Below are 21,413 nucleotides of genomic sequence, written 5' to 3'. Positions count from 1 at the left end.
GACATCAACTTGAACCTTTGAGGGCAATTGTCCCATTGCAATCAGTAAAGCCAAAGCAGGAGACAACATTACCGCACCAGAACACAATCTAAAGGTCTGTAATTGTATCACATACAAACACTTTTAATTTGAAGATGAAGGTGATCCACAAGCCACACAGACATAATCAAGAACAGATCAAATTAAACAAATATAATTAGTCAACAAAGATTTTCATGTTGCACCCAAGAATACCCACATAGATGTCTGAGGAGATTTAAAGCTCTTTTAATCAATTATTTTACTGATAGGTGCTTCCCCGTCAGCTTATTATCCATCCACATACTGAGAAATCTTACCACTGACACTTCCTCGAGACATTAATCCTGTAGGTTAAAATCAAGTGCAAGTCTATTAATGCTGTTTGTAAACCACGTAACGTGTTTTAACGACTGAAAGCTTACAATCCTCATCAATCTGCCCACTGTTTGATCTATTAATTGTAAATTGCAGTTAATACCTCAAATCCATAAAGCTAAGACATCTGTATATTGTGATTTACCCAGGGAATCCCATTTTCCCATCTCAGAGAAAATATCATTAATCATAATATTAAATAATGAAGGGCTACAAATACTGCCTTGTGGGATTCCATTCTCTATCTCATAGACACAAACATGCCGACCGTTACTTGGACAGTCCATACAAAAAAAACTCAGAAAAATTATACAATGTCCCCCTTACTCCTAATTTAATCAAAAGTCCTTTCTTCCATATCATTTCCCTTTTCAGTCTCAAGAAATACTGCTATTACAACATCTTTATTTAATTGTGCTTTCCGAATATCATCTTCCAAACCTAAAACTGAATCTAATGTCATTTCACACTTCCAAAATCCACTCTAATAAAACACTTTATCACCACTCGTTCCAAAATATAACTCAAGCGCTTGATTACTATACATTCCATAAGTTTACATAAATGAGACTTTCACGATATAGGCCCTTAACTAGAAGGATCAAATGGGGATCTGCCAGGTTTTCAGGCACTACTATTTCCATTTTCCATGAGGAAAGTAGATGCACAATTCAAATACTTAATATTTTACAAATGCAAATTATATACAATTACAATTTCAAATATCACTCTTTCCTGGAGACACCTGACCTGCATTATTAATAGACTTCTTAAATTCATACAAAGAAATCTCTCCATCAGTGATACTATCATTGCTGCAGCTGACGTCCAGCTCATCAGGGTATTCACTGAAAAATATATCCCTGCATTGTTTAACTTCTTCACTTAAATTATCCTGGTTATGAATCTCAGCAAATGACCCAGCCAGTAACACAACCTTCCCTGTTTCTGTAACAATCATTTTGCCCTCATTAATCAACACTGGAATATTATGACTCCACAAATCCCCCATTTTCTAAATCATATCCCAAACAATTCCAAGTTTAATATCCCTTCCAATATTATCTCCATATAACCTCCAGTAAATCACCTCCTTCCTCACCACGGCCTTTGCCCTTTTATTGTTAATAATGTAACTCGGAGACTGATACACCATCACATAAAAACTCACATTTCTCCCAATTTGCTTCCTGTCCCGTTATAAATCCAAATCCAAACTTATAAAGACAGGAAGGCTGACTGACGTTCACATAAACTAATCACCCTCCGCGTTCCCACTTGAGCGACGGGCACTACAGCCAATGGCAGCAGGGGTTAGTATTAGGTTTGAGCTGCAATATGCTGGAAGAAATCGGCCCATGACCAGCCCCTCCTCTTCCGCTCCGTCGCCATGGCGGAGATCAGCGAGTCGCTTCTGTCGGTGTCGCCGGCCTCGGCGCCCACAAGGACGGGAGTGATTCCCCTTCGCGCCTCGGTGGGTCTGTTTCGGTGACGTCTCTGGTGGCTGACGAAACATTCTTTGACAGGGAGCGAGCGAGGACCAATGACTACAACTCCCAGAAGTCCCCAGTGATGACGTTGTGGTGATTTGGGGTAAGGTAGAAAACCAAAATGGAGGAAAATGTAATGCTTCACGTTTTCTGTATTGTATCGTGTCTTCAATAAAAAATTAAATTAAAAGAGAGATTCCAGCGAGAAATAGATAGAACCTAGAACCACACAGCACAGTACAGGCCCTTCGGCCCACAATGTTGTGCCGACCCTTAAACTTTGCCTCAGCGTAAATTCCTCCATATAACTGTCTAGTTGTCTCTTAAACTTCACTAGTGTATCTGCCTCCACCACTGACTCGGGCAGTTCATTCCACGCACCAACGACTCTCCGAGTATAAAATGTTCCTCTAATATCCCCCTTGAAATTCCCTCCCCTTACCTTAAAGCCATGTCCTCTTGTATTGAGCAGTGGTGCCTTGGGGAAGAGGCGCTGGCTGTTCGCTCTATCTATTCCCCTTAATATCAACTATACCTCTGTCATTTCTCCTCTCATCCTCCTTCTCTCCAGAGAGTAAAGCCTTAGCTTGCTTAATCTCTGATCATAATCCATACTGTCTAAACCAGGCAGCATTCTGGTAAATCTCCTCTGTACCTTTTCCCGTGCTTCCACATCCTTGTTATTGTGAGGTGACCAGAACTGGACAGAGTACTCCGTGTGGCCCAACCAGAGTTTTACAGAGCTGCATCATTACATCGCGACTCTTAAACTCTATCCCTCGAGTTTTGAAAGCTAACACACCATAAGCTTTCTTAACTACTCTGTCTACCCATGAGGCAACTTTCAGGGATCTGTGGACATTTAGCCCCAGATCCCTCTGCTCCTCCACATTTCGAAGTATCCTACCATTTTTTTTGTACTCTGCCTTGGAGTTTTTCCTTCCAAAGTGAACCACCTCACAGTTCTCCAGGTTGAACTCTGTCTGCCACTTCTCAGCCCACTCCTGCATCCTATCAATGTCTCTCTGCAATCTTTGACAATCCTCTGCACTATCCACAACACCACCAACCTTTGTGTCTTCTGCAAACTTGCCAACCCATCCTTCTACCCCCACATCTGGGTTGTTAATAAAAATCACGAAAATTAGGGATCTCAGAACTGATTCTTGTGGGACACCACAAGTCACAACCCTCCAATCCGAATGTACTCCCTCCACGACAACTCTCTGCTTTCTGCAGGCAAGCCAATTCTGAATCCACCTGATCAAACATCCCTGGTTCCCATGCCTTCTGACTTTATGAATAAGCCTACCGTGTGTAACCTTATCAAATGCATTACTAAAATCCATGTAGATAACATCCACTGCACTACCCTCATCTATATGTCTGGTCACCTCTTAAAAGAACTCCATCAGGCTTGTGAGACACGATCTGCCCTTCAGAAAGCCATGCTGACTGTCACTGATTAGACCATGATTCTCTAAATGCCAATAAATCCTATATTTTTGAATCTTTTCCAACAGCTTTCCCACCACAGATGTAAGGCTCAATGGTCTATAATTATCCAGACTATCCCTACTACCATTTATGAACAAGGGGACAACATTCGCCTCCCTCCAATCCTCCAGTAACATTCCCGTGGACAATGAGGACATAATGATCCTAGCCAGAGGCTCAGCAATCTATTTCCTCGCCTCGGATGCAGAACCGGGAAGTGGCAGATGGAGTTCAACACAGATGAAGAGATTCATTTCTGCAGGTCAAATTTGAAACCAGAATATAATATTAATGGTAAGACTCTTGGCAGTGTGGAGGGTCAGAGAGATCTTGGGGTCCAACTGGAGGTTGGCAGTGTTGTTAGGAAGGCGTCTCGTGTGATGGCCTTCATCAACCGTGGGATTGAGTTCAAGAGCTGTGAGGTGATGTTGAAGCTATATTTCTCCTAACCTGTACATAAGTAATTGTAATAAGTTGATGAGAGGCTTTGAGCATGTGGATAACCAGAGGCATTTTTCCAGGCTTGAAGTGACTAACACGAGGCGACGTAGTTTTAAGCTGCTTGGAAGTCGGTACTGAGGGAATGTCAGGGGTAAGTTTCTTACACAGAGAGTGGTGGGTGCATGGCACTGCTGGCAGCGATGGTGGAGGTGGATACAATAGGATATTTTAAGAGATTCGTAGATAAGTTCATGGAGCTTAGAAACATAGAGGGTTATACGATCAGGAAATCTTAGGCAGTCTCTAGAGTAGGTTACATGGTCGGTACAACATTGTGGGCTGAAGAGCCTGTAATGTGCTGTAGATTTCTGTGTTCTGTGTCAAGGAAAATTTGGGCTGAAGGGCCTGTGTTAGTGCCGTAAATGATGGGTTCTGTCCCAGTCATCGACTCTATTCCCCTGAACAGATGCTGCTCGACTTGACAACGTTCTTGAAAAGTTGCATTCAGTTCCGCTTAGCATTCTGTACAAAGGATGTTTTGTGCTGGAAGAGTGCAGAGGAGATTCATCATGATTGAGGGGGCTTCTGTTCATAAGTCCATAAGGCATAGGAACAGAATTAGGCCATTCAACCCATTGAGTCAGCCACCTTTCCATCATGGCTGATCCCAGATCGCACACAATTCCAGATATCTGACCTCCCGCCGTATCCTTTGATGCCCTGACCGATCAGGAAACCATCAACTTCCGCCTTGAATATATCCACACACTCGGCCTCCACCGCAGTCTGTGGCAGAGCATTCCACAGATCCAATACTCTTGGCTAATTAAAAAAATAAGCTGCTTACCTCTGTTTGAAAAGGTGGCCCCTCAACTTTGTGGCTGTGCCCCACCACAGGAAATACCTTCTCCACATCCACCTTATCCAGTCCTTTCAACATTTGGTAGGTTTCAATGAGATGTCCCGCATTTTTCTGAGTTCCAGTGAGCACAGGGTCAAAGCTGCCAAGTGCTCCTCATTTTAACCCCTTCATTCCCGAAATATTCCTTCTGAACCTCCTCTGGACTCTCTCCAATGACAACACATCCTGTCTGAGATGTGGGGCCCAACACTGTTGACAATTCTCCATGTGTGGCCTGACTCGTGTCTTATAAAGCCTCAGCATTATCTCTTTGCTGTTATATTCATGGGGTGAGACTGGACTGTGTTGATCTGCAGGGGGATCTTGGAATCCGAGTTCATAACTCCCAGACAGTGGTTCCATTGTCAGGCAGTTATGTTGCAGCTGTATAAATCTCTAGTTTAACCACATCTGGAGAATTGCATTCGAATGCAGGAATAATGCGGAGGTTTTGGATGGTGAGTGGGAGAGGCTTAACGGGATGCTGCCTGGATAAAGTGAGACCGGACAATCTCGGGGAATTTTCTCCGGAGTGGCAGAGGCTGAGGGAGGTCTGACAGATGTTTACAGGAATGTGAGAGACACAGACAGAGTGGAGAGCTGGTATTTTTTCTCTAAGGAGGAAATGTCCAATGCCAGAGGGCATGCACTTCAGGAGTAAGGGGGAACACATCCTCATTGGACTTTTTGAGGTATTGAGGTATTTTGTAATTTAGTGCATTTTGTCTCTTTTCTCTGCATAGCTGCTGTTGAAAAAAAAAATTGAAAAGGCAATGATGTTAAAAACCTGACTCCGAATGTTTAAAGGAGATTTGCGTTTCGAGTTTTGCTTTCCATTCCCATAGTGGTGGGTGTCTGGAGTGAATATCGGGTGGTGGTGGAGGCAGGTGCAAAAGAGGCTATTAGATACCACGTGGATGTGAGGAGAATGGAGGGATGTGTTCCTTGTGTAGTCAGAAGGGATTGGTTTAGTAAGGCATGAAGTGACAATTGGTTCAGAACAACACAGTGAGCAGAAGGGCCTGTTCAAGGACAAGTACAGCAAGCAGAGCAGGTAAACTGGATAAAGTGATCCCACTCAGAGAACAGGCTGTGACGTCAGTGGATATATGCCGGCATCACAGTTCTCTCACCAAAGATACTTCACTGCTGGTTAAAATGAAGTTTGTGATGTTTATAACGGATGCGGTGAATTGTACATGTCAGACATCTCATCAGACTGAGGGAATTAAAATTATTGTGAAAGCTGCAGAAAGGTATCTTGGTGTAACTGGTGTTATGTGGGAAGCTGTAAATGAAGCTCTGAGTTGTGGGGGTTTCTGCATCCCAGTATACTTGTGAAGATATGTAATGGGATTGAAATATTGAAGTGAAATGCAAGAAGCCTGATCTTACATGGTCAACACTTTCAGCAGTTTATTTCTGATTTGTCAGATTCTTCCGATGTTCTATCTGTCCAGGAAACCTGCTCATTTTAAGTTTTATTCCTGTGCATTGTCGTTTGGCTTGACAGGTTAGTTGGTAGAGGGGTGATGTTGTCAGTTTTATAAGGAAAAGGGGCAGAGTATAGTGTTGTGAATGGGAATAGACTGCATCATGAACTTGTAGAAAATCTTGATTTTAACTTTCTGAATCGCATTTGGAGGTTTGGCCATCCACTTTTCTCATGGAAAATGGTTGTAGTAGTTCCCATTCTAAACCCTGGATCTCCCCGTCTGATCCTCCTTCTTGTAGGCCAATATCATTAAAGTCTCATTTATGTAAACTTGTGGAATGTGTGGTAATCGAGTGTTTGAATTATATTTTCGATAAAAGAGGTAAATTCACGTTTTATCAGAGGGGAATTTGGAACGGTAGAATAAGACCATAAGACAAAGGAGCAGAAGTCGGTCATTCAGCCTATCGACTCTGTTCTGCCAATTCATCATGAGCTGATCCATTCTCCCATTTAGTCCCACTCCCCCGCCTTCTGACCATAACCGTTGATACCTTGGCTACTCAGATACCTAGCAATCTCTGCCTTAAATAACATTGGAATCAGTTTGGGTTTGGAAGATCATATTAGGAAAGTACAGTTAAATAAAGATGTTGTAATAGCAATATTTTTGATATTGAAAAGGCAAATAATATTTATTGAAGGATGGACTTTTGATTAATGTTTGGAAATGCAATTGAGAGGGCTATTGTACAATTTTTATCTAATTGTTTCTATTTGTACATCTTGTAAAGGTATGGGTGGGCAAGTATGACATTGAATTCATTTTTGTATTTGGAAGATGGTATTAGTGAAGCCAGTTAAATATAGATGTTGTAACAGTAGTATTTTTACTATTCAAAAGGCAGATGGTATTTATGGAAGGAAAGAATTTTTATGAAATTGTGGAAATGAGGATGGAGGGGCTATTATCTCACTTTGAGTTGTTTTAATTGAACATTTTGTGTCAGGTATGTGTGGGACAAGTTATGTGTTTTTCAGACAGGATTAATGAACCTGCACTTGATTGGAAATGATATGGTCAAACTCCTTAAAAGGTGTCAGTGGTAAGATTTCCAGGCATGTGGACGGATAATAAGCTGACATGAAATCACCGGATCAGAAAATAATTGATAAATATAAAGAAACATTAAATATTCTCAGTTATCCCTGCGGATATTCTAGAGTGTTACATGAAAGTATTTGTTGACCAATCTCATTTGTTTAATTGGATCTATTCTTGATTATGGTTGTGGTTTATAGATCAGCTTCATCTTCAACTTTATTATGTTTGGGTGTGATACAAGCACAGGCTTTGAGATTGTGTTGTGGTGCAGTCAGGTCGTCCCCTGTTTCGGCTTTACTGATTGAAATTATGGAGTTTGAATTTAATCTTAACATATTGGATTAATTTAAGGGGGAAATATGAGTATGCTGTTAAAAGTGTGCTGGAGGACTTTTGGGAACTTCACAAGAAGAGTGTTTTTAGTTTCCGTTGCCTGGGTTCTTATCACATTGGAAATATGTGTTTGTTGGGTTATGCAAATCGTCCCACAGTTGTGTTCTCGGTAACCCCACCTTGTTTCTGTCAATGCCTTTATTTGATTATAAGATACTCAATTTAATGAAGTCTAACAATTCTGTTTTGCCTGAGAATTTGTTGGTTCAGTGTATATTAAGGAAATTATTGAGAAAGTTTAACCATTTTCCAGAGGATCAAAATATAATTTAACTGGGATTGTTGATGTTGCTGTGTTCTGCGTGAATTATTGGTAACAATAAAAAATGACCTACCAGCTATTTATCAGGTGCAACAGAATCGCTTGTCATCATTTCACGCTTACAGTGGGTGAGGAATTTTTTTGCTGCAAAGTTGTAATTCTTTCAGATTCCCTTTCAGTTTTCAAGAGTCTTAAAAAGGTCATTCTTGCAGCAGGTCTGATTTACTGCTGGAAACTCATCCAACATTGTTTCATATTCAAAGGTTTGAATTCGGGGTGTGCACTGATTTGGGGTGCATGAAGACACGGGTCCTGAGGAGTTGGTAGACCAGAGGGATCTGTGAACACAGGTTCATAATGACTTGAAAGTGGCGTCACAGGTAGACAGCGTCAAAATGAGTGCTTTTGGCACATTGGACTTCATAAATCAAAGTATTGAGTACAGCAGATGGGATGTTATGTTGAAGTTGTATAAGTCGTTGGTCAAGCCTAATCTGGAGTATTGCGTGTAGTTTTTGTTACCTGCCTAAAGGAAAATTATCAACAAAATAGAGAGAGTGCAGAGAAATTTACGTTTGCTGGGACTTGAGGACTCGAGCTTTAGAAAAAGTTAAGGACTTTATTCCCTTTAGTGTTGGAAAATGCAGGCAGGATTTTTCATCTGAGGTTGGGTGAGATGGGAACTGGAGGTCGCAGTTTAAGGGTGAAATGTAAAATAATTATAAGGAATCTGAGTGGGATTTCCTTCACACTGAGGGTGGTGAGGGTCGGGGAAGAGCTGCCAGTGGAAGTTATGGATTTCATTGTAGAAAAGTTTGGATCAGTACAGGGACGGGAGGGGTATTGAGGACCATGGTCCAGCTGCGGTTATGGGACTCCGCAGAATAACAATTCGGTATGGACTAAATGGGAAAAAGGGTTTGTTTGTTATAGTGCTCTCTGACTCCAAATAAAGTGTCGATGAAGGGGAATTGGTTGGGGCTGTTGTCGGGAAGCTTTCAGGATTTCCTGCTGGGGACAGATGTGAATTGATACTGGATATCCATGGTCAAAGTGTGGCGATCTCTCTCTCTCTCTCTCTCTCTCTCTCTCTCTCTCTCTCTCTCTCTCTCTCTCTCTCTCTCTCTCTCTCTCTCTCTCTCTCTCTCTCTATCTCTATCTCTATCTCTATATCTCTATCTATCTCTCTCTATCTCTCTCTATCTCTCTCTATCTCTCTCTCTCTCTCTCTCTCTCTCTCTCTCTATCTCTCTATCTCTCTATCTCTATCTCTATCTCTCTCTATCTCTCTCTATCTCTCTATCTCTCTCTCTCTCTCTCTCTCTCTCTCTCTCTCTCTCCCTCTCCCTCCCTCCCCCCATTGCCATTCACCCCGCTTCCAAAAAATTGCCCGTTTCTCCTCTTTGCCTCAAACTCTCCTGCCCCCATTTTCACCCCTTCCCTCTCCTGCCACCTCTGCTTCCCCGTTCCCTCACCGTCGCTTTCTGTCCATCTCATGTCTCCCACTCCCTTATCCTTTCTCTTCCTCCTCTCGCCTCACCTATTTCCCTCTCTTTCACACACTCTCTCTCCTCTCTTCATCCGTTCACTTCCCCACTGACACACCCTTGTTCACCGCACATTCGTCCCTACTCTACCCACTCACTCACTCCCCTTCTTCTCTCCCTTATTGTCTCTTTCTCCCTTTCTACTCAATGCTTCCCCTGCCTCTCACCCTCACCACAATTCCTCCTTTACTGCAGCTCGTTTTCTGGGCCACCCTCCCGTCCCTACATCCCCCACCCGTACTGTGATGACGGTTGACTCACACAGTGAATTGTCTGATGTTGTGCAATTCTTCGTTGTTTGGACAGTGACAGTGTTTTCTCGGAAGATGAAGGCTTGTGGTTTCCAGGAGAGGCCAGTTTGTTCCCTTTTTATGTGCTACAGAATAGGCCGGGTTAGGGAGTGTGGAGGAGAGAGGAGAGAAAGAGAGAGTGAGAGAGAGAAAGAGAGAGAGAGAGAGAGAGAGAGAGGGACTAAATACCTACAGCCTCAATCTCTTACCCCTGTCCTCCTCTCTTCATCCGTTCTCATCCACACTGCCCAACTCTTTCCTCCACACATTCCTCCCTAATCTTCCCCCTTTTCTGTCGCCTTTTTCGACGCCACCCACCCGTCCCCACATCCCGCACTTTGATGATGGTTGACACGCACAGTGAATTATAGATGTTGTGTAATTCTTCATAGTTTGGAAAGCAGCAATGTTCTCTCAGAGATGAAGGCTTGTGGTTTCCGGGAGAGGCCAGTCTGTTCCCTTTCTGTGCGCTACAGAATAGGTGGGGGCACGGAGTGTGGAGTAGACGGGATAGCCGTGTGTTCTCAGTAGCTACGCCATCACGACAAAGACCGAGCGCCGTCTGTGACCTGGTCTCTGACACAAACACACACAGACACACAAAGAGATGGACAGACACATACGAGGACGCAAAGGAACAAATAGAGATGCAAGCAGACAGAAATTCTTTAAAAATGAATGCAGTTTGCTTTTTCAACGTTTTAAGATGGAGGCAGCTATTCTGTGAACTGTTTGAAATGATTCTTTCTCTGGGATAATCTAATGTGCTTGTGGGGATATCAGCGGGTTTGCGGGTTCACATGGAAATACAACATTCTGTAAAGTTGTCTCCATTGATGCCCTTTATCCCACCAATCTTGATTTAATTATCAATCCAACAACCCCTTCACTTTGGATGTGCTAGTTGAAATTTTAACAGCTTTTGTAACTGATCCGCTGTGTGCAGGGACCCATAAGAAGTGGAAATATAAACCAATACTCTGCTTATGAAATAATGTTTGATGAGTTTCCAACAGTAAATCTGTACTACTGCAAGAACTACCTGTTTTAAGACTCATCAAAACCGAACAGGCATCTGAACAAATGACAACTTTACATGAACAAATTTCCACCACCCACCGTAAGCCTAAAATGATGGAAACAAATTCTACTGTATATACTGATAAATGGTTGGTAAATCGTTTCTTTATCGTTACTTGTAATTCATGAACAAAAAACAGCCACACTGTCATCCCGGTTAAGTTATCTTTTGATTCTTCTGCAGCAATGTTTAACACATCATTATAATTTTCCACAATATACTGAAGATCAAGATTGTCAAGCATAACAGAATCCTGAGACCTCATTAAATTGTGTATGCTAAAATCAACTAAAGGGATTGAGGAAAACAATGTGGGGTTACCAAGAACGCTTCAGTGGGACATATTGCATAATCCAGCGAACCCATATTCACAGCATGATGAGAACCCAGTCCGTGGACAACAAGCTGTGTGAACTGATAAGTGAAATCTCCCACCAGCAGGAAACAAAAGAACGTAATGTTTTGTGCTTTGTGGAGACCTGGTTGATGGAGGAGACACCGGACCACGCCATCGAATCCTTTGGGTTCTCCCTGTTCCCTGTGGACAGGTGGAAACCACTCACGGGGAAGAGTAAAGGAGGTGGGGTATGCTTCATGGTCAACAACAATGCTTGGTGCAACCCCCAGAATAGGCATGTGCTCCAATCCTTTGTTGCCCAGATGTGGAGCAGCTGTTTAGACCCTGCTGGCTGCCCAGGGAGTTCACGGTGTTTTCATCACAGCAGTGTACATTCTGCCCCAGGCTGATCCTGACCTGGCTCTCAAGGAACTGTACGAAACCCTCAACACGCTGAAGACTGCCCACCCAGAGGCTGCCTTCATTGTCGCCCTGACTTTAATCCAGCATCGCTGACTGAAGCCCCTCCGAAGTGTTGTCAGCACATCCAGGTGAGTGCTCGGGGAGCGGGCACACTCGACCTTTCCATAACGCTTACAAAGTGCTCCTCCGACCACACTTCAGCAATCAGATCACTCTCTGATCCGGCTTCTGCCGATGTACAGGCAAAAGCTGAAACAAGAGGCGGCCATGGGTGTTCCGTCCACTGTTGGTCCGACCAATCGGTCTTCATGCTGCAGGACTGCTTGGATGACATCAATTGGATTGTCTTCCATGATAAGGACGTGACCAAGTTCACGATGGGGTCACGTGCTTCATCTGAAAGTGCATCGAGAATGCTGTTCTCCAGAAATCGGTCAATGTCGTTTCTTTATCGTTACCGATAATGTGGGCACAATAACAGCCACACTAACAACCCCAGTTAAATTATATTTTGATCCTTCTGTATTAACATATCACAATAAATTTCCTTAATGTACCAATGAACTAACAGATTTCAAGGCGTAACAAGTCCCGAGACTTTATTAAACCGTGTATCCCAAAATCAATAAAGGCATTTACAAAAACAAGTTGGGGTTGCCGGGAATGCCACAGTGGGACATATTGCATAATTCAACGAACCCACATTCCCAGCGTAAGAAGAACCCAAACACCCTAAACTATAACGCTCTTCTTGTGATGTTCCCAACTGTCCTCCGACACACCTGCAACAGGATGATCATTTATTTGCTCCTTCAAATTAAACCAGTACGTTAACATTAAATTCAACCTCCGAAAAATCAATCAGTAAACCTGAAACAGCAGACGACTTTACTGCACCATAACAGAATCTTGTCTCACAGCCAAACATTTGAAAGTTGGAGATGAAGCTGATCCATGTGCCACAGAATCAAGACAAGATCTCATGAAACAAATGTAAATGGTCAGCTCCCGAACGCTCCCGAAGAATATCCACAGAGACACCGAGAATATTTATTGCTCCTTTATATTTATCAATTATTTTACTGATACGGTGCTTCCCTGTCAGCTCATTGTGCATCCACCTGTCTGGAAATCTCACCACTTACACGTCTTCAAGAGTTTGATCAGATGATTTCAAATCAAGCGCAGGTCTATTAATCCTGTTTATAAAACATTTGACTTGTGTGTTTTGCCGCTGAAAGCTTAAGTCCCATCTATTTGCCAACTGATTAATTGCTAATGGCATCCTATATACAGTTAAATTGACATTTCTATCTCAAATTCATAAACCTCCATCATCTGTAAATAGTAATTTACCCACCCCGGCACCTATCTCATAGCAAATATTCTTAATTATAATAAGAATTGATAAATACTGCCTTGTGCTTTCTTGTATCTCAGAAACTTGCGTATAACTTGCACGAGAAATCTAAATAAAAAAATCTCATAAAACTTTGCAGTCGAACTTCCAAAAATTAATCAAAAGGCCTGTGTAAAAGCTGAGGAAATGGCATGTAAGTAGCAAAATTGAGTGGGATGTTGGATCATCGGGATGCTTTTAAAGTTCAACAAAAGGCAACTAAGAAGCCATAAGAATGGTAAAGGAGAAACACGAGAGCAAACTCGCCAATAATATAAAACAGGCTATTATATTTTAGCTACATAAGGAGCGAAAGGGAGATGAGAGCTGATATTGGAGCACTGGAAAATGATGCTGGTGAGGTAGTAATGGGAAACAAAAAATGGCAGAGAAACTTAGTGAATACTTTGCATCATTCTTCACTGTGGCAGACACAGAAGGAAAAAGCGCGTGACTAACTCAAAGGTCTGAAGGTGGACAAGTCCCCTGGAACAGATGGACGACAACCCAGAGTCCTGAGAAAAGCTATTGAAGAGATACAGATGCATTGGTCACGGTCTTTCAAGGATCACTTGATTCTGGCATGGTCCCGTCGGATCGGAAAGTAGAAAATTGCACTCTTTACGAAGGGAAGAAGGCAAAAGAAAGGAATTTCTAGGCCAGTCAGCCTGAGTTCCGTGGTTGGGAAAGTATTGTAATCATTTAACGAGGATGAGTTTCCGAGGTACTTGGAGACTGATGATAAAACAAGTCAATGTCAGCATGGTTTCTGTAAAAGGAAGTCGTGCCTGACAAACCGGTTAGAGGTCAGTGAGGAAGTGAAAAGGAGGATGGACAAATGAGAGGCAGTTGATATCATTTACTTCGATTTTCAGAAGGCCGTTGATAAGGTACCACACATGAGGTTGCCGAGAAAGATAAAATCCTATGTTGTTACAGGAAAGATACTGGCATGGACAGAGGAATGTCTGACAGGTGGGATGCAGCAGGTGGGAATAAAATGGGCCTTTTCAGGCTGGCTGCCAGTGACCAGTGTTCCTCAGGGTCAGTATTGGGACTGCTACTCTTCACATTGTGTATCAACGATTCAGATAATGGAATTGATGACTTTGTGGCAAAGTTTGCGGATGATACAATGATAGGTGGAGGGGAAAGTAGTGCTGAGGAAACAATGTGATTGCAACAGGACTTAGACAACAGAAGGATTGGTTAAAAAAGTGGCTGATTGAATACGGTGTTGGGAAATGTATGATAATACATTTTGGTCAAAGGAATAATAGTGCTGACTAGTGTTTAAATGGGGAGAAAATTCAAATATCAGAGCTGCGGGGGGACTCATGCAAGAGACCCAGAAAGGTATTTCACAGGTTAAGTCTCTGGTAAAGAAAGAAAATACATTGTTGGCTTTTTTGAAGAGGAATGGAATATTTAATTAAGTATATAATCCTGATCCTTTATAATACACAGGTTAGGCCGTACTTGGAGTTTTGTCAATGTTTTTGGTCCCATACCTCAGAAAGGAAGCAGGATCTCATCGAAACCTACCGAGTGTTGAAGGGACGAGACAGGGTGCATGTGTTTCATATGATGGGGCATCCAGAGTAGACGGCACAGCCTCAACATTGAGGGGAGATGTTTTTGAACAGAGGTAAGCAGGAATATTTTTAGCCAGAGAGTAGTGAACCGGTCGAATACACTGCCACGGGCTGCGGTGGAAGCTGTCTGTGGGTATATTTATGGCGGAAGATGGTCATTTCCTGATCGATCAGGCCATCAAAGGACATGGTGAGAAGGCAGGTGTATGGGGTTGAGTGGGATCCAGGATCTGCAATGATAGAATGGCGGAGCAGAATCGATGGGCGGAACGGCCACATTCTGCTCTTATGTCTTACGGTCTTTCCAAGATTCAACTTGACCTCCCTTTTCCAGTCAGCACCGCCCGGCTTGTCCCCGTTAAACTGACTCAGTGCGGGTGGACTTTAGGACCCGGGGCAGCTCAGGACCGAATCCGCCGTGTTTCTGTTCTGTTGATGGACGTGGTGAGCGAGTTAACATTAATAGATATATAATTCTCATCTCGTGTTTATTTCACTCTCCGCACATTTATATTTACAGGGACATTACTCCTGACATTGGTCCCAAGACCCAGCCTGTTTACAGAACCGGAGCGGAACTGGAGCAGATTCTTAGACACTTGTTTTCATCGCAAATCCAGAAGACAGTTTAACGTTTTTTCGTGAATTTATTCCCAGTGAAGGTGTGGAGATGGGACTTGGTCTCCGCGTTGTAAAATGAATCTGTCCCGGACTCGTAACTGAGATAAACTCCCACCCTCCCGGGGTTGGGACAGGCAGCGAGTCGGGGTTCAGGGGAGGTGGCAACACTGAACAAATCATAATTCAAGTCCGATAACCCCTGTCCGATGACCCAGATCAGCCAGATAGTGGCGTCTGTGTCCACAGGACACTCGAAGCTGCTGCGTCGGTTGAGAGTGTTGTTAAGAAGCCGTATGGCGTACTGGGCTTCATCAACTGTGGGATTGATTTCAAGAGCTGTGAGGTAATGTTACAGAGGAACAACGCCTTAGTTAGACCACACCTGGAGTTCTGTGTCCAATTCTGGTTACCTCACTACGGGAAGGATGTGGATACTATACAGCGAGTGCAGAGGAGATTTACAAGGGTGTTGCCTGGATTGAAGAGCATGCCTTATGAAAACAGGCAGAGTGAACTTGGCCTTTACTCCTTGGAGCGCCGGAGGGTGAGGGATGACCTGATACACGTGTATAAAATGATAAGAGGCACTGATCGTGTGGATTGCCAGAGGCTATTTCCCAGGGATGAAATGGCTAACACGTGGGGGCACAGTTTTAAGGTGCTTGGAAGTAGGTACAGAGGGGGTGTCAGAGGTAAGTGTTTCACACAGAAAGTGGTGGTGCATGGAATGCATTGCGAAGGTGGCAGAGGTGGATAGAACAGGGTCTTTTAAGAGACTCTGAGTTAGGTACATGGAGCTTAGAAAAATAGAGGGCTATGCGGTAGGGAGGTTCTTGACATTTTCTAGAGTATGTGACATGGTCAGCACATCATTGTGGGCCGAAAGGCCTGTAATGTGGTGTAGAAACTTTGTTCACTGCCAACGGCGAGATGCCGAACAGTGTTGCGGAGAGACAGCTCTTGGGATGCAAGTTCACAGCTCGTTGGATGTGGCGAAACAGGTCGATTAGGTGGTGAAGGAGGCTTATAGAATACCGGCTTTTATTCGTGAAGCGCTGAGTTCAAAATCCAGGAGGTTATTTTGTAATTTATAACACTCTAGTCAGACCATGTCCGGAGTATTTATCTGAGGCTTCTGTGGTGCATATCTGGACAGTTCGGACGCAACATCCATGGTCGACCCTCTCCGACGGAGGCCTCACAAACTCACACTGAGAAATCTTCAAATGACCAATGTCCCAGCACCCGACCCTGCGGTACACCACTTGCTCCAAACTTCCCTCAGAACAGAGATGAGGAGGAAGTTATTCGGAGTGGGGTGGTGAATGTGAGGCATTAATTGCCCTTATTCCTGCTGTCGGTGGTTGCCGGCCTCTGCGTCCACAACGACAGGCGTGGTTCTCCTCCGACGTCACGGCGAATCTGTTCCAACAGATGTTTGTGACGGCTGAGGAATAGTGTTGAAGCAGGGAGCGAGTGAGAAGCTGAGACATTTGGACTACAACTACCAGATGCCCCCGCGGCCCCGTATGTTCGGCAGCTGAAGCTGACTGAGCGCGGTGCCCGATGGGAACTGTAGTTCCTATGAAAAGCGAGCGTTTGTGACTTATTCTATCATTGAACAATTTGTGTCATTTGTCACTCTTTACGTAACCCGACAATTACATCGTGACAATGGGGCCTGTGGTGACGGAGGGGAGAATCGGTGGTGCATCACGCTCAGCTTTGGGGTCAATGCACAGTCACAATCGATTCTCCTTTTGACTCCCGTTCTCCACGGCCGGCAACAAAAGTCGTGAATTTTTACTGCGAATTCCAGGTTAATCCCGTCCTTTCCGAGGCGGCCGGCCAGAGTTGCACAGTTCTCCAGCCGTGGTCTCACCAACATAGAACAATGACAGCAGGGGAACAGGCCCTTCTGCTCACTGTGTTGTTCTGAACCAATTGACCCGGTCACTTTATGTCTCAGTAAACCAGTCCCCTCTGCCTACACAGGGTCCACATCCCTCCATTGTCCAACCATTCACGTGGTATCTAAAAGCCTCTATCACATCTGCCTCCACCACCACACCCGGAATTCCTTCCAGACACCATCACTATGAGTCCGAAAACAAACAAAAGTTGCAACACACATCGACTTTAAACATTCAGAGGCACGTTTAACATTACAGTCTAATATAAGGTGTTTGTATTACAGCAGCAGTGTCATGAAAAGAGAGAAAAATGCACTAAATTACAAAATACACAAACATCGCAAAAAGGACCCGTGAGGTACTGTTCCCCGTTTCTGCTGAAGTGCCTTTTGTCTGCTAGTAGGCATTTTCTACTTAGAGACACAATACCAGCCGGCCATTGTGTCTGTGCTTCTCAGGTACCCATAGACTTCTGTAGGGCTTCCCACAGCCTCTCCCGAACAGAGCAAATTCCCCTGGATTGTCCAGTCTTATTTTATCCAGGCAGCATCTTGTTAAGGGTCTTCTAATTACCATCCAAATCTTCTGCATTATTCCAGTATTAAAATGCAACATAACTGCCTGACACTGGAACCACTATCTGGGAGATATGAACTCGTATTCCCTCTGTAGATTAGCCCATGAATACAGAAGCAAAGGGATAGCGTTGAGCCTTTATCAAGCGCTAGTCATGCTGTACTTGGCGTATCGTCAACATTTTTGTGCCCCGTATCTCAGAAAGGAAGTGTTGTCCTCGGAGAGAGTTCAGAGGAATTTCACCAGGATGATTCCGGGAATTAACGGGTTAACATACGAGAAGCATTTGGCGGCATTGCGCCTGTACTGACTGGAATTCAGAAGAATGCGGGGCGATCTCATTGAAACCTACCGAGTGTTGAATGGACGAGATCGGGTTGATGTGGAGGGGATGTTTCCTCTGGTGAGCGTATCCAACACTAGAGGGCGCAGTCTCAAAATTGAGGCGCAACCTTTCAGTACTTTCCTTGTTTTTACTGACCGTGTCTCAGGAGACAGCTTATCCACTGATGTCTACTGCAAACCCACGGACTCTCAAAGCTGCCAGGGTTATAACTATTCCCATCCTGTTATCTGTAAAATCGCGATGCAGTTCTCTCAGTTCCCCCGTCTCCAACACATCTGATCTCAGGATGAGGCTTTTCATTCTGGAGCGAAGGAGATGTCCTCCTTTTTCAAGAAAGAGGCTTCCCTTCGTCCACCATCAACGCTGCCCTCAACCGCATCTCTTCCATATCGTGCACGTCCGCTCTTACCCCATCCTCCCGCCACCCTACCCGGGATAGGTTTCACCACCCCAACAGCCTTCGCCACCAGCACATACATTTTGGATTGGACAGTTTAATAATGTTTAAGGATGCTGTCATGTTTGAGAATCTGTTAGCTCATCAGTATACTAAGGAAAATTATGATGATATGTGAACCAGTCATCATTAACTAGGTTAATCATTTTAACCGTTTTTTGCAGACGGATCGAAAGATAATTTAACTGGGAATGTTGGTGGAGCATTTTTTTTCTGACTGAATTGCAGAAAAGGATGAAGAAATGACTTACCTACCATTTATCAGTACATACGGCAAAATTGGTTGCCATCTGTTTTCGACTGAGAGTGGGTGAAAGAAATTTGCCCAGATAAATTTGTAATTTGTTCAGATTCCTTTTCGGTTTTGATGAGTCTTAAAACAGGTGACTTCAGTAATAGATCAGATTTACTGTTGGAAATTCATCAAACATTATTTCCTATTCAAAGTCAAACACGAGGAAATCTGCAGATGCTGGAAATTCAAGCAACACAGACAAAATGCTGGTGGAACGCAGCAGGCAAGCCAGCATCTATAGGGAGAAGCACTGTCGACATTTCAGGCCGAGACCCTTCGTTAAGTCTAACTGAATGTGAAGTTAGCCTTTCAGTTTAGAGGGGTTTAGGGGAATGAGCGGGTTGATTGTATACTTACCAAAGCTGTTAGAAGTTTAACTGTCGGTAAAGAGCTTCCACCTAGGAAATCAGCAGGTAAGGGTTTTTTAGTGTTAATAATTGTGGGCTTATGGCAAGACTGGTGGGATAATGGTCACAATGGGAGATACCATTACAGAATACATAGAAGTGTTGGATTTATGGGAAAAGGGCTTAAAACACGAATCGTCTTCCAATTGACAATACTATTCCTCATGTCGTGTTGGTAAACATCATTCTGGCTCGTGTACGTTTTGTCATTATGAAACAGTTGAACACATTTTCATTCAGTGCGAAGCGTATCAGAAAGAAAGAAATCAAATGGAGGCTTCATTACAATCTTCGGGGGTTGTTAGACTTTATTTAAAAGCTCTCTGACGTAATGGGAGTGACTTTAATTTAATTCATAATATTGTGTTTCAATGCATACGATATCTGGGACTTTGGGGTAATTTAACTTTCGAACGGAAAAACAATGGAATCGGCCAGGGTTTTATTTCCCAATTCTCCGCACCACACTCCAGTCCAGATGGTGGCGGGATCAACGCCTTGAAGTGGGAGTGTCGACCGTCGTTTATCCAAATCCCGTCATATTCCTTCACGTTAGCCAATCATTCAAGGGACAGTGGAGACTGCTGTGATAATATTGGAATAGTCAACTAGCATCGTATTGTACGCCGCCGACATGGTGGAACGTCGGACAGTGAGGATGATAGAAGGGAATGGAAATAGATGCAAATATCCACTGACCAATGGGGTTGCGCCTTCCGGAGCAGTTCTCCGACTGATATCTTCCCGGTCCAATGAAATACTGATCCTCCCGGACGGTGCTTTGCCCCACCCCATACACAAACTATGCTGATATCCCACAGCTGCCGGACGATGGGATAATCGGCCTGGGAATAACACCTGGGAAATCAGGTGGTGAACGTGAGGGGCTGGACACAGACTGGAAACACTGCGGCCGCTTCCGGTTTGAACTCAGGACGCCGCTTTATTAATGAACTGAAACACCGAGGTGACCGGATATTTCACCGCGCTGATCACCTGCTCCCGGAATTTTGACTGAGTCACCGCGTAAATAAATGTGTTCGTGCAGCAGCTGAAATTCTTCAGCAAAACCCCGACGTACATAAAGATCCATTCGGAAACATTGAAATCGAATCCTTTCCCTGAGACCTGATAATATATGAAATTTACAACCGCCGTCATCCACAGGAGGATGAAGCTGCCGGAGAGGGTGAAGAGTAAAACCACAGACCTCCTCCTGCTCTCCATCTCCGGGTCACTGCGGTTCTCCCCCTTGCTCTGATCCTTCAGCCCCTTACGGACCCGACTGGCCATTAAAATGTGTCTGACTGTCAGAGCGTTGAGCAGCAGTATCCCAGCGAAAGGGAGGAACGGAACAAAAACCGTATCGAGCCAGTCATATGCTACCCACCCGGGGTCAGTGAGATAATTGTCCTTGATATTGCAGAACCACGGTACATTGTCGATGATCACTGCGGGTTCCCGTGTGAAGTATCGGGGAACGTTTCTTAGACAGGTCAGTATGCCGGTTGTTGTTAGAACCACAGCCGCAGTTTTCCCGGTGCAATATTTTGTTTTCAGCTTCTGGCAGCAAATGGCGACAAACCGGTCAAAGGTGAAAGTGACGGTGAACCAGACAGAACATTGTATGGCTGTGAACTTCAATACAGTGATAACACTGCACACAGGGGTGATGTCCAGAAAACTCCACCGGAAGTAATACCAACTGATTTCAAATAAAATGATCTCGGTAACAACCGTCAGCAGATCCGCCGCTGCCATGGCCACCAGGTAGCGAGTGGTGCAGGTGGAGAGGCCGCACTTTCCCCGGGACAGGATCACGATCGCCAATAAATTCACTTGAGAGAGAGAGAGAGAGAGAGAACTGACACTTTTTTTTCTCAAAAAGTTCCTCTTTATTGCCAGACGGGGCAGATGTTCCAGCTTCTTGCGAGAGTTCGCCAGGACTCCAGCCTTCGTTTTGTGGGAGAGTCTGTGACGGGGTGGGATGAGGGCGGGCGGGGAACAGGGGGGTTTTGTTTCTGGATTTTGGCCACTCCCCACTGTACATGATTGAACACATTCTGCGGAAATTTACAACGGATCGGTTTTCATCTGAAGATCAGGAGTGCGAGAGTCTGTGAACCGTTGCTAATCCAACATCAGACAGGGGTCACACTGTCTCTACCTTGCCCTCTGCAATGTGGAGTTAAAACGCTATATGGGC

At 44.1% G+C, this 21,413-nt stretch overlaps 1 long non-coding RNA gene across 2 annotated transcripts; it reads left to right on the top strand.

Moving 5' to 3' along the window:
• The first annotated feature begins 1,773 nt into the window (after nt 1–1,773).
• On the top strand, nt 1,774–16,830 carry LOC132385709 (uncharacterized). Of its 2 annotated transcripts, XR_009509235.1 has the most exons (4): nt 1,774–1,989; nt 3,410–3,677; nt 14,465–14,645; nt 15,113–16,830. It is a non-coding gene; the product is annotated as an uncharacterized LOC132385709 (long non-coding RNA). The 2 variants fall into 2 exon arrangements; XR_009509236.1 differs by lacking the exons at nt 14,465–14,645; nt 15,113–16,830 and adding an exon at nt 11,022–11,106.
• The last annotated feature ends 4,583 nt before the right edge of the window (nt 16,831–21,413 follow it).

The sequence above is a fragment of the Hypanus sabinus genome (assembly GCF_030144855.1).
Source record: "Hypanus sabinus isolate sHypSab1 chromosome X2 unlocalized genomic scaffold, sHypSab1.hap1 SUPER_X2_unloc_10, whole genome shotgun sequence".
Classification (NCBI taxonomy): domain Eukaryota; kingdom Metazoa; phylum Chordata; class Chondrichthyes; order Myliobatiformes; family Dasyatidae; genus Hypanus; species Hypanus sabinus.
Note: the sequence above shows the minus strand (reverse complement) of the source record. Positions and strands in the feature narration are given on the sequence as shown.